General features: G+C 33.9%; 2 long non-coding RNA genes across 2 annotated transcripts; one reads left to right on the plus strand and one right to left on the minus strand.

Moving 5' to 3' along the window:
* The first annotated feature begins 5,803 nt into the window (after positions 1-5,803).
* Positions 5,804-7,717, plus strand: LOC126886370 (uncharacterized). Its single transcript, XR_007698579.1, has 2 exons — positions 5,804-6,434; positions 7,435-7,717. It is a non-coding gene; the product is annotated as an uncharacterized LOC126886370 (long non-coding RNA).
* Positions 7,704-11,645, minus strand: LOC126886371 (uncharacterized). The gene is made up of 2 exons (XR_007698580.1): positions 11,496-11,645; positions 7,704-8,729 (listed from the first exon to the last, which is right to left on the minus strand). It is a non-coding gene; the product is annotated as an uncharacterized LOC126886371 (long non-coding RNA).
* Between the last annotated feature and the right edge of the window lie 425 nt (positions 11,646-12,070).

The raw sequence follows: 12,070 nt of genomic DNA on the forward strand, positions 1-12,070 counted from the left end.
CAATAAAAAAATCATCGTGCTTCCTGCTTACAAAGGCAACGTTACCCTTGTAATGAATATTCAATACTACGAAACAAAGATAAATGACATTTTAAATGATACAGCACATGAAAGCATCGCCAGCAATAGCAAACTTGTTTATGTAAGAAATAGAACAGCGAACAATAGATACAGCTGAACATAAAGTCAAACTTTGGCTTAGATAGGTAGATCACACTTTTATCATCTGGACTGACGGAGAAGAAAAACCAAAAGTACCTTTAAAAGAACACATCAACAACGCATTTCACGTGGAACTCAGTCCTGCGCATCTCTCTCTCTCTCTCTCCTATCGTTTCCCCATTACTGAGGATCGTGATTTCTTCCAATATTCCTAACAATGTTTCTCCATTAGTCTTTATCTTCAGCTGCTCTAAGAGCTTCGCAGAATGAGTTTCCAGCTGAATGCTTTATTTGGTCAGACTATCTAGTTGTTGATCGTCCTCTTGATCTTCTCCCCGGAACGTTTCCAGAAACAATTAATCTCTCCAAACTGTCGTCACCTCTGCGAACCACGTGACCAAAGGATTGCAGAATTCTTTGCAGACATATTGTGGACAGCCTTTTTTAATATTGAGTTGGTTTAGAATGGAAACGTTTGTCCTATGAGCTATCCAAGGTATGCGCAGCATTCTTCTCCAGCACCAGATCTCAAAAGCCTTAAATTTTTTGGCGCTCGCATGCGCGAAGAGTCCAAGTCTCTGCTCCGTATAGAAATATTGAGAATACAAGGGTATTCACCAGTCTCATCTTGATATTTTGAGAGACAGATCTGTCTTTCCAAACTTTAGTTAGGCGACTCATCGCATTTTTGGCCATACCAATACGTCTCCGAACTTCTGCTTCACAGTTACCATCGTTAGTTATACTAGACCCGAGATAGACAAAGGTGTTTACTATCTGGTATTCGTGTAATATGTTAGTTAGTTGAATAGTGTCAAATCTGTCGACCACCATTATTTTTGTCTTAGCTTTATTGATTTTCAGACCAACTTTATTGCTTTCGTACTCAACTCTTCGCAGAAGATTTCTTTCAGAAGGTTTCTTTCTCATTTGCTGCTATAAGTGTAGTGTCATCAGCAAATCTTAAATTGGAGATTTTCCTACCAGCTACTGTTACTCCACCGGCCCATCCTTCTAAAACCATCCTCATGACATGTTCACCATAAATGTTAAATAAGTCAGGTGACAACACGCATCCTTGTCTAACACCTCTCTCGGTCTTGAATTGGTTTGAGAACTTCTGATCTAGTCGTACTGTCGCTATATTAGACTGGTACAGGTTTTTAATAAGTGTCACCAGGTGCATTGGTGCGCCCATTTCTATTAAAATTGACCACAGATTTATCCAGCTTACACAATCAAATGCATTTTGGTAGTCAACGAAGCATATAATCATAGGTACTTGAAATTCTCTAGACTTTTCAATGAGTTATCTCTGGTTCAGGATTTGTTCCCTTGTACCTTTACCCTTTACAAACCCCGCTTATTCCTGAGGTACTTGGTAATGTTGATAGGTTTTTAATCTGTTTTTTGATGATATGCAACAAGATTTTACTAGCATGTGTTATTAGTGGCAGTGTGCGGTAGTTTTCAGATCTGGTAGTAGTTCCTTTTTTGTGTAGTGGGATATAAATTGAGGTACACTAGCCAGATTGCCATTTTCCTGAATTCCAAACAGCGACACAGATAGAATGGATGATATGTAATCGTTTGTCACCTAGTAACCAGTGGTGTCATGGTGTGGGAACGCGTGGGAACGCCGTTCCCGCACTGGTTAAGAAAAGAAAAAAAAATAATAGAGAATTTAGGTTTTGTAAACAAAAATTAGCAATGCGTTCCGGCACTGCGTTCCCGCTCTGTTAATTTTGCCATGACACCACTGCTAGTAACTGTAGTATTTCACATGGTATTAAATCAATGCCTGGGGATTTATTTCTCTTTAGCGACTTAATTGCATCTTTGACTTCAGCGAGTAGGACAGTAGGTTCTCTAGGGTAGTCAGAAGGCCACTGATTTTCTGCTGATACGTTGTTATTTTTATATAGCTCGCCACAGTAGTTTCGCCATGTTTCCAATATTTCATCAGTATCGGTTTTTAAATTACCTTCCTTATCTATTACAGACCACGTCGTTTAAGGTTTAAATTCTCTGGTAAGGAGTTTGATCTTCTGGAATAAGTCCCTCGGTTCATTTCGACAGCCATGTTCCTCTATCTCTCTGCATATTTGAGAGATGTAATCAGCTTTATCTTTGCGGCACTGTTTTCTGATTTCTCTCGATAACCTGTATTCATCGTTTGTTCCGTATCTAGTTTTATGTTCTTTTCTGCGTTGAATCACAGTCCACGTATTATCGGATATCCATTATCCATGGCTTACGGCCAGTGGAAACCGCTGCCTCACAGTCTTTTGCAGCCTCGATTACCTTATCTTTGAGATAGATCCAAGTGCTCTCAGGGTCACTAGGTACTTGGTCTAAAGAAAGAGCATCTTCTAGGTTTTGTTGGAAGTCATTGATTTTTGATGGACTTAGAGACATGACTTTTTTCTGGCGTCTTCTTTTGGGGACTTTAAAATGAAGTCGAACGTTCAATACCAGGAGTTGATGATCGCTTCCACAGTCTGCGCCAGGATATGTTTTACAGTTGATGGACGACGACTTCCATCTTGATCTTATTAGGATGTAGTCTATTTGATTCCTTGTTCGTCCATCTGGGCTGCGCCATGTGTAAAATCTCCGTGGATGATATTGATATAACGTGTTTGTAATTGTAAGATTTTGTTCTACACAGAACTCCACTAGACGGTCGCCATTCTCATTTCTCTGTCCCAGTCCATTTTTGCCCAACACTCCTTATGACGAGTTCACGATTCGGAATAGCGCAAACAGTTTCTTCTAGACGACCATAGAACCTGTTGATGTCTTCTTCTTGTGCAGCTGTTGTAGGAGCGTATACCTGGACAAGCTGTATTGTATTGGTGGATATTCTCATTTTAAGGGATATTATCCTGTCATCAATAGTATTATATCCAATTACGCAGTCGTTAAGTTTAGAGGGTACAATTATTGCTACTCCATTTGTACTTTTGTTATCTGGGCCTGAAAAATAGACGACGTTGCCAGCAGTTATTTTAAAATATTATTTTCCTCTCCAGTGAGTTTCTGAGAGTCCCAGTACCGAAAGATTGTGGTCTGCCATTTCTTTTTCAATTATGTGTAACTTTCCAGGGTTTTGGATCAGTCCCTGGACGTTCCATGTACCAATTCGCTGACATTTTAAGAGTATACTGCGCATACTGAGAGTATAGAGGAGCTATACAGGCTAAGACAGGTCTTCAGTCGACACTAAGGAGTAGGCAGATTGAGACCTCAGTGCCGTTTGAGCATTCTCCTAGAAAACAAGACACTACTGGTACATCACGAGTGAGGGGAGTAGGCAGAATGAGACTTCGAACTCGAATGGAACCATATTTCTCTCGATAATGGCTCCAAAATAGGTGCCGAAACGTCCAGTTTTAAATTATCGACGCGGTTCTTCCCGAGAACTTATTAATTTTCATTTACCTCTGCATTTTTTTATTTAGATTGATTAGCAAATTCTTAATTTAATTAATTAATCAATTACTTTAATCACTGCCTATGTAAAACAAAATTAAATTCAAATTAACAATTCCAATAAATTTTATTCTCAGGGCCAATTTTGTATTTGATACAATACCTATGATTTGTGGCTTCTAGTATTTCTAGTTGCTTACTTCTTCCAGGATGGAACAGGGAAATTAAAAACATTCAATATCATATAAATGTAATATATTATTCATTTACCAAATAAGCCGTGTACATGTGAGCCAAAAAAACTAAATTTTACTTTGATGGAACAATTTTTTACTTAATAAATCAAACTTAAATTCTGATATCTCTTTGTTTTAACAAAAAAAAATTATTTAAATAAATTATTATTTTCTCATTTCTTAAATTTTAAATGACTAACTGCATTATAGTAATGTTCAATAAACAAATAAGGAAATATGGTTCTGATATAAACATATTCTTTCCATTCCGACAAGTAATTTGACTAACCTTTTTGTTTCTTCACTTCCTCTTTTTCTGGATTGCGTGGTTCTCGATTCTCCCAACGTACTCTCTGGATATTGCGACAAAGTCCCTCTCGTCCAAAACTGCTTCCACAACAACACACCTGACCTTGCTCGAATTCTCTTACTCACTTTTCTCCTTGCTCGATATCTTGTGCAAATAGATATCAATCAGCTACTCGTTCCAGACAAAACAAAGGAATCTCCCTCGGACCAGGAAAATTAAAATTTCAACCGGTCGACAATTTGGTTTCAACTTGATTCTGCTCGGAAAAGCCGATCATACCGCTTTACACTGATTTCTCACTTTTGAAAACTCGACTGCTCTCTTCAGATATCCATTATACAGTGACCCTCTTTTCTTTCGCAAATTCAGACTCCAACTTTCTTATCCCTTCTACCGATCTTTTCCACCCAATCAAAAACACGCCTCTCTCAAAACCTTTCATACCTATTTCTTCTGAACCAAATATTTTTCTATATAACTTTCCAATTTGTTAAATTTTATTTACTTCTAAAACTAAAACAAAGTGTTAACAATCATCAAACCTTCCCGAAGACATTTTAAAAACATTATTGTTCTCGCCAAACGATATGTCCACTTTATAATCCCGAATTGTTTGTTAGTGTACTCATTCACTTCGTCGAATCATTATCACTAATCTTTTTCACTTTCACGAAACACTGTTTAAGAGCTAAATTAGATTGGGATGAGAATCTATGATCTAATGGTCTTTGATATAAATTTAATTTTCTTTTTAAATGATGAACTATAATTTTCTTGAATAAAAAAAACAATTCTACAACAATATATAAAAAAGTAAGAATTATGACATTTTTAAATTCTATTTGTATTGCATTGGATATTAAACCGGTCTAATAATTTTAAAATGTACTTTACTTTATATTCCGACATAGCGTGCATTGTTTGTACACCTTAACTCCCATAATATTAAATTTTGTGTCTAGAAAATTCGGAACAAATCTCATTAATTTTCATCGGAATATAAATTATACCTATCTGAGTTTCTCCGTTCCTCGCCTTCATGCCTTACCCACTTAAATCAAGTTTTAACTACAAATCAAATTGAAGCCTTCTTAGCATAACGTTAGCGTAATCCGCATCGTCAAAGGCACAATTTGCATGCTTGACTAACAATAAACATAAATTTTAGACGAGTCAGAATATTAATATTACGTTATTCTCACCCATTTTCTGCCTAAAATAGGCCCGAGTTACGCATAGAAAGCGCCGATTATTTTGAATTATTTTGAAAATTTACCAGTTTTATATTATTTTAATCTGGTTAGTGTTTGTCAAATCGCAATGAATCAATGTGTGTAATAGTAAATTGTAATGCTTTTGATTAATAAAACTAAAACTCCCTTTCATACGCTTATGATTTAGTCACAGACATAGTAGAAAAAAATGCAAAAACTAATAGACATTTGGCAAAAAGAGATACAGAATTTAAAAATAGAAATAAATCTCAATAAAACAAATAGTCTATTGAAATGTTACATTTAAGGTTGCATTTCTTGGAGGAGTCAATTTTATTTTTTAATGTGTAGGGGGGTTTAGTAGAAGCTTATGTTCAAGTTTTTGAGGTCGCCGTCCTTGTCCCCAGGCCGCCATCTTGGAAAAAGGGGTGCAAAGGGCTTTCGCGCCATAGAGGTATATATTGACATAGAGAGAGTGTCATTAGGAGCGAAGTGACGACACCATCTTTTTTTCTTTGGATTAGTGCTACTTCACTCTTACACATAGTAAAGCTGCGACAGTATGATAAACGTCATTTTTAAGTTAGGAGAAGTACGAAGTTAGCTGATGTCTTTCCTGTTATTTTTATTTAGTCACTGTTTACATTGGACATTGACATTTATTTGTAGATGTTCTTAGACGAATATTCTGTTTGGTTTTGTTTTTTATTGTTAATTGTGCAGCGAAATTGTGATAGTAAATTAAATATAAAGTTGTTTATAGCCTACAGAACTGAATTATCCCATAGTAATTATCAGTTTGTGTCAATTTGTTTGTGTGTAAAAAAGAAAAAACACCTTTCCTTGTGTTTGACCGACTTGTAGCAAGGGCTTTCTTGAGAAGCCTGTAAATTGCGGGAATAGGACAGACAGGGATAAAATCCTCACTTTTTACTGTTCCCAAGGCTATACATTTCCCCCATGCAATACATTTAAATTAATTTTATCCAAACAAAGGCAGGAACATTGGATAAAAGCAATAAAGAGAACAGACCACAAATTAAAATATGAGAGTATGTAGTAAACATTTTATAAGTGGTAAGTTTAAAGTAATTCAACTAAGTAATAAGTTTTTAAAATGTCTACAATAAAAATATATATGTACTTACCAATTCGGTTCTAGTTTAGAACAAGGGTTATGTAAAGAAAATCATGCTTGACCATGTAAGATATAGTGTATTACAATATGATTAAATGCAAAGCTTAATAATGCCTTAATGCATATAGCCTGCCTAAACTGTCCTTAAATCTTCTTCTTCTAATGACACTACAACTATTTGTAAATCTTTGCCTGCTTAACAGCATTCTTCTATTCTGCCCTGTCGCTACTTTCCTGCACCACTGCCTGATATTTATGGTTTTAAGATCCTTCTCTACATCGTCTATCCATCTGTTACAGGGCCTTCCTCTTGTTATATTTCCTTGGGGCTTCCATCTCTGACATCACAGCTCGATTATCTGACATTTTTTCTAAGCGACCAAGAAAGTTTAGTCTTTGAGACTGTACAAATCTAACAATATCTGCGCTCTGCATTAGTTCATTCAGCTTGTGGTTCGTTTTAATTATCCATGAACCATCTCTACAATGTGTTGGTCCAAATATGTTCCTTAGTATTTTACGCTCAAATATTCTCAGTTGATTTTCATTAGTGGTTGAGATGGTCCACATTTCACATCCATATGTGACCACTGTGTAATTACTGTTTTGTAGATTCTAAGCTTATACTCACGATTCAGTAACAGTAACTTACTTTTCATTACGTCTTTGTATGCATAAAAACACTTCTTATTACCGATAAGAATCCGTTGTTATATTCCATTTAGGTATTTTTTTTTACTTTCATTAATATATAGACCAAACATAGCAACTTCCTGTTTCAGCTCTATAGCTTTTTCGCTTAATACATTTTTGTTGTGGCTTATTATGGCAATTGTCCTTAAATAATGTTAAAATACTCTTGTGATATTTTGTCATATTTGTATGATTTTTTTATGGTATACAATTTAGAGTTTTTATTTATGTATTTGTTGTTTTTAGGAATAAACACCAGCTATTTTAAATGTAGGAAAAGGAGAAACTGCTGGAATCTAATTTTACACAAATGTTTTTGACTATTGAGGATTTGGATAAACAACAGAAGTTACTTTGGGCTATAGCTATGTGCAGATTTATTTCCTTGTGGATTACTATGTTTATTCTTTTTAACTATACTTCCTATATTGTTTGTGAGATTAATATTATTATTTAATTGATTATATTAATATTTTGTAATAATAATCAATGCTTTGGTTTAACAAATAGACAACTTAGAATAGAAAAATGCTTTATTGTCATGGAAAATTGTACAATTTATACACAAAACTTACAGAGTCATAAAAAACAATAATAAACTAAAACAATAACAAAAAAAATGTTAGGATATAAAGAGACTAACGCTCATAATTGTATTGAAGGTTTTTATATCCTCTTTAAATCCTAACATTTACACAATGTGCTCATACCAGCAACAAGTTTTTATACTTGTGTAATATGAGTCCTATTTGAGAGTACCAGTAGTAATGCAATAGGTCTATAATTGCAGGCATTAGATTTTTCACCACCCTTATGAAGAGGAATAATGATGGCTGTCTTTAGGCAGCTCTAGAAATTTACCTTTCTTAAGGGGCTATCCTAGTGTAAAAGTATGAAATTCATATACTTTTTTGGGAATTTCTAAAATAAAAAGTACTGTACCAATTATTTTGAAAATTTTTTGCTCAATTAGAAATCCAATGAAATCAATTAATTTGTGGTCATCTGATTGAATACAACCAATAAAACCAACATTATACTGAAAACAGATCCCATGGGCTGTTTTCACTCAATCATGTAGCTATGGATACCTACATTTCGTTTCATTTCGATTTTGACATTTCAAATATTCAATATTTCAAAATGTCACGATTTGGTTGTAATACTGATGAGAATATTAATGAAATTATTATTAATTTTATATCAGCAAAAAATTTTCTATCAGAATAACCCTCGAACATTGATAAATGCTCAAAAATTTTTTAACAACTTTCTCAAGCTTGTTGCTTACAGGCAACAGACCTCCGCCTACGGCGTCGGTCTGTTTCCAAGCAACAAGCTTTCGAAATCTGTTATAAAAATTTTTCGAACAATTATCAATGTCCTCGGGTTATTACTACTGAACATTTGTTATAAAAAGTACATGTGAAACAATTTTCGTAAAAAAATATTGAAAATTAAACGATTTATTCGCCATCTACTAGCACCGTGAAAATAAAAACATAGCTCCACTGCTGCAGTGATTGGGACTAAAAGAGATCCTGAAACATAAAATATCAAAAGTTATTATTGAAATATAGGTTATTTTCTATACCATCAAATAGGGATTTTTTTAATCGGATAAAAAATGTCAATTTGGCGGTTTTTGAAACTGAAAATGTTCTAGCTAATTTAAAAAAATTTCAACACTTCGTCATTTTTCCAAAAATCCTAATTGATGGTATAGGAAATAACTAATATTTCAATAATCAATATGTATTTGCAATTTTATAATTCAGGATCTCTATTAGTCCCAATCGCTGCAGCAGTGGAGCCATGTTTTTTATTTTCACTGCACCAGTAGATAGGGCATAAATCGTTAAATTTTCATTATTTTTTTTTTATGAAAATTGTTTTACTTGTACTTCTTTTTATAATAAATAGTCATGCAAATTTTCAAAACAATTGGTACAGTACTTTTTATTTTAGATATTCCCAAAAAAAGTATGTGAATTTCGTTCTTTTACACTAGGATAGCCCCTTAAAAGAGTCATTAGTGGGATGCGGACTCCCAACACATTTTCAGGGAGATTTGATACAATTTTTATGGATAGTCCATCAGTACTACAGGAAGATTTGCTTTTGATACTATTGATTGTTTGGATCAGTTCAGATTAATCAACTAGTCTTATAAATAATGAATTTGAGACCTTTCTTGAATTAGGGAGATAGGAAATCGGATCTTAACAAAATTGATCTCTTGTGACAAAATAGTTGATGTTATAATTTTACTCACATTAATAAAGTATTCATGGTCTGGAAGGGAAAATGTTTGAGCTTTGTGAGTTTGATTTCGAAGAAGATTGTTTATTATGGACCAAATTTGAGGCGCTCAGAGCAACAGTGGCCTAACCGCAAAAACGAAGTTTTGAGATAAATGCAATCTTTGCATTCGTATTTCCATTATGTTTATGGTATGTCGCTACAAAATTTGTAGCGCCATTTAGCCAAATATAGAGGTAGGTTATGTAGACCCTTTTTAATCCGAAGAATTAATGTTGCTGCTTTTATTGATATATTAATCTAAAAATTCTCAATTTGTGGCTTAGGCCGCTGTTGCTCTGAGCGCCTCATTTCTTTTGCAACACTTTTAAAGCTTCTCAGATGATTTTGATAGTTTAATTTTTTAGCTGATTTTTTAAGTTTTAAATAGGTTGCCCTGTACTTAGTGATATATTCAGTAACAGAGACGTTGGTAGTAAATTTCTTGATGTACAGGGTTATTCAATATATTTTGCCCCCCTCATATATATTTTTGACATACAGTAGAACCCTGCAAATCCAAACTAACGGAAAGTGAAAATTTTTTTAAAAATTCAAGACAAAAACTTAAATACATGTTTATTATACAAAGTATAACCAGAAAATTGAACAATATTGGATTCGTAGGACTTTGACATTTAAAATTTCTTAAAAATAAATACGTAGGTACTTTATATGTAGTGCTTATAAAGGTTAAACATAAATTTACTTCGGTTTTCTCATAGCCAGGTTACACGTTTTGCAGGAGAGCTTTGAATTACTGGTTAGGCTGACTTTCGAATAATCCGAACTTTTCAGAATCCGAACAGGTTGTCCCCCCAATTAGTTCGGATTTTCGGGGTTCTACTGTATACAACATACTAGTGACGTCATCCATCTGGGCGTGATGACGTAATCAAATATTTTTTTAAATGAGAATAGCCAATTCATGAATCTGACAAACCATGTACAGCTTTTGAGGAAAGTGGATGCCTTTACCAATTTTGTCGTATTCCTCTTGGGGTGACCAATGGAGTATCATATTTTTAGAGAGCCATTGATTCTATCAATAAAAAAGAAAATCTACAAGGGGTTTACGCTTATTTAGATGACGTAACAGTTAGTGGTGAGGATCAAGATAGCTATGATTTGAAGTTTTTAAATGCCGTTAAAAAATATGGGTTAACTTTAAATCAAAATAAATGTCACTACAATCAAAAGCTATAAATATTTTGGGATATGCAATATTGCACTTCTATGGACAGTAATTAATGAAAAATAAATTCTCATTGTTGAAACAGATACATGAATGAATTTGCTATTGCTATCATGCTGAGTCAATCTGGAAGACCCGTTACTTTTTTCTCACGTATCCTCACAGATTCTGAACAAAAAAAAAATTGATGAATTTTCAAGATTTCCATGCTAAGATACGTCCAGTCAGACAGGGGGACTAGCTTGACTTACCAAGAATTTATTAATTACCTACACTCTAAAGGAATATCTTCAAGTAGAACAACACCATATTGAAGGAAATGGTTAAGTTAAAAGATACAATGGAGTTATATGGAAAGCAGTGAATCTAGCATTGAAAACCAGAAATTTAGACATCACTAAATGGAAAAATGTTCTATATACCAGATGCTCTGCACTCTATATGAAGTTTACTGTCTACAGCAACCAATTGTACACATCATGAACATGTGTTTACTTATCAATGAAGATCAACTAGCAGAAATTCTATTTCTTCATGAAAGATTCAGACAAAGTATTACTAAGAAAATTTGTATGAATGAGTAAGTTTGATCCTTTAGTTGGAAAGGATTATCTTTTAGAAGCCAATGTAGATTATGCCTTAATGCAGTATCCAAACAGAAAGAAAAGTACAGTTGCAACGAAGTACTCAGCTCCTAAAAGTGACCTAAAATTATTGAATCACAATAGTGATTAAGATGAAAATGAAAGTCCAAATAATACACTAAAGAATTCCACTACCAAATCAATATCAGATGAGACAGAAAATTTACCTGTTTAAGAACCGAATCAAGTCCCTGATGATAATCATGAACCAATATTAGAAAATTCAGATTTTCAATCTAGCCATAAATAAGCTAGAACTAAAAATAAACTAAGATATTTCCAACATTTTGTTCAAAAATAGAAATAGGGCCGGATTAAAATATTTGGGTTATGTTGTCTTGTCACTTGTCATAATAATTAAAGAAAAAAGAAGAATAAAGTAATTCTCCTTATTTCACTTGCCGTCCCGTACCCCCCGTACCCCCACTTAGTTTCATGTTATGTTTCTCGATACATTGTGCTAGAAAGAGATACCGCAAACCAGTCGAAGAGATCTTGTCGTCAGTGGTGGCGGAGTGAGGGCTCACTCTATGTTAATATATACCTCTATGTTTCGCGCTGTATCTCCTAAACTAGCAACCATACAGAAAATTTAATTATACACAAATTATACGCAAATTAAATTGTCTACAATTTTATGTTTATTACTTTTTATCGTCAAGTGACCAACAAAAAAGGTATAAACAAAAATAAGAGAAAATTTTGTACGAAGTTTCCTTTTGAAGGTTATAATTTGTTTTCC

Source organism: Diabrotica virgifera, chromosome 6, assembly GCF_917563875.1.
Source record: "Diabrotica virgifera virgifera chromosome 6, PGI_DIABVI_V3a".
NCBI classification, from domain to species: Eukaryota; Metazoa; Arthropoda; class Insecta; order Coleoptera; family Chrysomelidae; genus Diabrotica; species Diabrotica virgifera.